This window comes from Tupaia chinensis, unplaced genomic scaffold, assembly GCF_000334495.1.
Source record: "Tupaia chinensis unplaced genomic scaffold, TupChi_1.0 Scaffold000248_1, whole genome shotgun sequence".
NCBI classification, from domain to species: domain Eukaryota; kingdom Metazoa; phylum Chordata; class Mammalia; order Scandentia; family Tupaiidae; genus Tupaia; species Tupaia belangeri.
In genome coordinates this window covers 3,253,702-3,258,938 of record NW_006159726.1, presented here as the reverse complement: position 1 = coordinate 3,258,938, position 5,237 = coordinate 3,253,702, and the positions used below count along the sequence as shown (strand labels likewise).

General features: G+C 38.3%; 1 pseudogene; it reads right to left on the bottom strand.

Annotated features, from left to right (window-relative positions):
• Positions 1–3,255: 3,255 nt before the first annotated feature.
• Positions 3,256–4,355, bottom strand: LOC102480679 (elongation factor 1-alpha 2 pseudogene; annotated as a pseudogene).
• Between the last annotated feature and the right edge of the window lie 882 nt (positions 4,356–5,237).

The window sequence follows — 5,237 nt, the reverse complement described above, 5'->3', positions numbered from 1 at the left end:
AAAAAAAATTACTGTAGGATGTGTGCACTGATCAGAGAGAGACAGAGAAAGAAGGAAAGCACTCCCTAGTGGGGATGGCTATGTTGAAATTCCTTCTTCTCCATGCTCCTCTTGAGATTTTGGGTGGGCATGCACACATGCCTGGTGTGTTTTCCAAGCTACTGGATGGGGACTTGAACCATGCTGATGGCCATGTGGGATCCAACTGCCTCAACCACCAAGCCACTGGTCATCCCAATTTTCTTGTATGTTCTATGTACATCACAATATCAGATAGAAATGAGGATACATGTGCTAAAATATAAAGTGACATCACTTTGTACTTTTTTAAAAAGGTTTTTGCCATAGGGCACGTGCTCTTGCTGGACAGAGAGAGTGAAAGACAGAGAGAGGGGAAGTGAGAAATCACCCTTCCTCAGGGAGAATGGCCACACCGCAATCCCTTCTCCTGCAGTTTCCTCTCAGGATTTTTAGGGCATGAATGTACTTTTGCTCACATGATTTTCAAGCCTCCAGGTCCAGGGTTCTAACTGTGGAGTTGGTCATGGAGGAGTCCAGTGCCTTAACCACTATACCACCTGCTGGCCCCATGTTTTACTTTCTACTTTAATTTGCAATTTTTGCTTATTAATAAAGATGAACATCTCTTCATTGCTCATTGACCATCCAGGTTTCTTATTCATTCTTCCTCTTCTAGGAATTTCTATTCGTATTTTCTCTCCTGGGCATTCAGAAATTCTATTCCTAAACATTTTCTGACTCAAATAGAACTGCTTACTGAATTTTTTAATTTTAAAAATCTAGAGGCCAGCAGATGGCATAGTGGTTGTGGCACTGGACTCCCATATGATCTACCATGGTTTGAGTCCTGGACCCGGCAGCTTAAATATCATGCCTGGTACATGTGTGTGCATGCCTAAAATCCTGAGAAGCGAATGAAGGGGAACGGATTGCAGCATGGCCATTCTTCCAGGATGATTTCTCACTCTCTCTCTCTCTGTCTCTGGGTCTCTGGAGAGTGCACTGAGCCTTATAGTAAATTCTCTCTTAAAATTATTTTTAGGGACCAGCAGTTGGCATAATGGCTATGTCACTGGACTCCCATGTCATCAACCGCAGTTCGAGTCCCAGACCAAGTGACTTAAACTCACGCCGGACACATGTGTGTGCATGCTCAAGATCCCTAGAGGAGAATGGAAGAGAAGGGATTGTAGCATGGCCATTCCCCTTGGGGGGGGGGTGATTTCTTGGTTTCTGTTTTTTCTCTGTCTCTCTCTTTCAGGCAAGTGCACGTGCCCTAAAGCAAAAGCCTCTCCAAAAATTTTTTTAAAAAGCTATATTGCTAATGGTTATGTAATATTTTACATACTTCATATTGTTCTTATATGCATTTCTTGTTTTTTGATAATTTTGTGGGCAATGTCTCTTTTATTAGTTTATTGAAACAATTTTCTTTTAATTATATCAATATGCCCTACTTTTCTTTATTTTCTATTTCATTACACTTTGTTCTCATATTTATTATATTTTTCTCCTCATATCTTCCTTATTCTTAATCATGAATTTTTTTCTAATTTTTCCATTGGATGCATAATGTAGTTCAAGTCCATTTAATATTTTAAACAATGAATCCAAATTACCAATTTTCTCTAACTGCTATTTTAGTTGTATTTCCTAAATTTTGATATGCCATACTTTTGTCAAAGTTCACTTCCAATCATTTAAAAATTCTTCTATGATTTCTTTTTTCTAAAGTTTATTTATTCCTTTCAAAGACAAGTACACTCAACAGGGACTCATGCCATGGTCCTATTCTCTCCCTGGCCTTCCCAGCCATCAAGGATCACAGTCATGTATGTATGCTACCTGAACATATAGATTGATCCAGAAACCAAATCCAGATCTTCCATATGGCTTCCAGCATTGCAGACAGAGCTCTACTGCTGTACCACCATAGTTGTATCACTGTTTTTTTTTATTGTTGTTGCTGTCATTGTTGTTGTTTTAAGTTTATTTATTTCTTTTATGAGAGAGAGAAACCCACAAGGGTATTCATCCCATGATCTACCCTGAGTCTCAACTAGACTAGATCATAGGCCTGTGCAGGTATACCTGGCTTGCTCAGGAAAGTCCTGGTACATGCAATGAGGACCTTTCCCATGTAGTTCATTTGTGTTATTGCTATGTAACTGCCTGACTCTGGGCTGTGCTAATGCTTTCTCTTTAACCAGAAATCCTTAGTCTCTGATTTTTAAAAAAGTCTACATGTTTATTTTTTTACATTTTTTATTTCATTTTCTCTTTTACATTACAAACTGAATATTTCAACATGTGAATGTTTCTCTCTAGTCCAGTTGATAAAACTATAAAAATATCTTCAATAGATAATACCATATTTCTTTGTCCTATTAATGCTTTGCCTATTTTTCTTCTAAATGTCCTTCCTCAGACTCTACTCTTATACACACTCTTTATCTGGTATTTACATCCAGTTACTGTGTTTCTATATCTTTTACTCAATCAGTTTCAGTCATAGAGTGCGGACACTCGGTATATATTGACATAAAATGTCTCTCCTTCATACTTTTTAAAAATTCTGCAATTCTATTTTAGTTTTTAACCCTGAATAAAAACCCATGCCATTTATGCAGTTAAGAGAATATAACTAGAAATGGAGTGAATTAGTTTTTTCTATTAACAATTCTCACGGACCACAGACAGAGTATTTCTGTTTGCTTTAATTTTCCTACTGGTTTAACAGGGACTATAATCAAACTTTTAATTTTTTCACAGCAATCATCTCAAGCTATTGTATTTTTCTAGTTGCAGAGTGACTTGCAGTGTATAGAAGGAATAGTATATGGAATACTTCAAAAATCTGTGGAAAAATGAAATTAAAGTGCAAGTTTACTTTGGAACAAACAAGGTTTTAAAATCCAGACATAGTTTTTTCATAGTATACATTTTCCATAAACTTTTTTTTTCTCATTAAACTTTGTTTTAATGGGTCTCAAAATTCTGTGACAGATTTTTGGTCAAGTTGTTTCCATTAAAAAGTACTGATTTTAAAAACTAATAACTTAAAACCGCCACACACAAAAAACCGAAATGGTCCACAAAACATTTTCCTTTCCTTCTGAAGGTTTTACAATGCATTGTTATCATTAACCAGTCTTTTACTATTAAACTTAAATGGCCAATTGAGACAAACAGTTCTGAGACTGTTCTTCCACCACTGATTAAGACTGGGGTGGCAGGAATTAGGGATATTCATTTAGCCTTCTGAGCTTTCTGGGCAGACTTGGTGACCTTGCCAGCTCTAACAGCCTTCTTGTCCAAGGCTTTGAAGACACCAACAGCAACTGTCTGTCTCATATCACGAACAGCAAAACGACCTAGAAGAGGATAGTCAGAGAAGCTCTCAACACACATGGGCTTGCCAGGAACCATGTCAACAATGGCAGCATCACCAGATTTCAAGAATTTAGGGCCATCTTCCAGCTTTTTACCAGAACGGCGATCAATCTTTTCCTTCAGCTCAGCAAATTTGCAAGCAATGTGAGCTGTGTGACAATCCAGTACAGGGGCATAGCCAGCACTGATTTGGCCTGGATGGTTCAGGATAATCACCTGAGCAGTGAAGCCAGCTGCTTCCATTGGTGGGTCATTTTTGCTGTCACCAGCTACATTGCCACGTTGAACATCTTTGACAGACACGTTCTTGACATTGAAACCCACGTTGTCCCCGGGAAGAGCTTCACTCAGAGCTTCATGGTGCATTTCAACCGACTTGACTTCAGTTGTCACATTGACTGGTGCAAAGGTGACCACCATACCAGGTTTGAGCACACCAGTCTCCACTCGGTCGTGTGTAAGCCAGAAGGGTATGCTCATGGATCTGCCCGTTCTTGGAGACACCAGCCTCAAATTCACCAACAGCAGCAGCAACAATCAGGACAGCACAGCCAGCCTGAGATGTGCCCGTAATCATGTTCTTGATAAAGTCTCTGTGTCCTGGGGCATCAATGATAGTCACATAATACTTGCTGGTCTCAAATTTCCACAGGGAGATATCAATGGTGATACCACGCTCACGTTCAGCTTTTAGTTTATCCAAGACCCAGGCGTATTTGAAGGAGCCCTTTCCCATCTCAGCAGCCTCCTTCTTAAATTTCTCAATGGTTCTTTTGTCGATCCCACCACATTTGTAGATCAGGTGGCCAGTAGTGGTGGACTTGCCGGAATCTACGTGTCCAATGACGACGATGTTGATGTGAGTCTTCTCCTTTCCCATTTTGGCTTTGATTTAGCGGTGGTTTTCACGACACCTGTGTTCTGGCAGCAAACCCGTGCGAAAAAGCTCCATAAACTTTTTGAAGATTCCTTCATAGTGCTCACAACTTTAGAAAGTAAATATCTCTATAAATATCTTAAAAGGAAAACTGTTTTACTCTCCGGCGGGAATTGGATCAAAATGTGAGGAAAATAACCCCAAAAGAACTTGAAATAGAGCTTATTTTTAATGTTTTAGAAAGAACTATGAAGCCATGCAAGAGGATAGCAGTACTTTTGGTTTGTTTGGTGTTTTTTAGAGGTTTTTGCCTTAGGGCACATGTACTCATGTGAGAGAGAGAGAAACGAACACAGTGACAGGGAAAGTGAAAAATCACCTCCCACCTTGAGGTGGGGGGATGCCATGCTGCAATCCCTTCTCCTCCATTCTCCTCTTGGAATTTTGGGCATACACACACATGTGCTCAGAGTGATTTTGAAGCCACTGGGTTTGAGACTGGAACCGTGGTTGGCCATGTGAGAGTCCAGTAAGGTAACCACTATGCCATCTGCTGGTCCCAAGTACTTTCTGTTTTTAAGAAAATTTTTGTTATATTTCAATTTCATTGCATTGTGATTAGAAAATGTGATATGTAAGATATTGACTCCTCATTTTTTTATATTTCTTTTGTGATATTGTGTTTGATCAACTTTTGTAATTGCTTTCATTTACTTAAAATTTATAGCCTCTATTAGGTGTTCTTACTCTCTTTTTATCTGTATACATATATACATATATATATATATATATATATATATATATATATATATACACACATACATATATATATACACATATATATTTAAACCATGTTCTTCAAGTATCAAATCTTCTATAGTCTCACATTTATCTGCTTGATCTATCAATTTATGATAAAATTATTTTTTCTTTGTTCTTTTTCTTT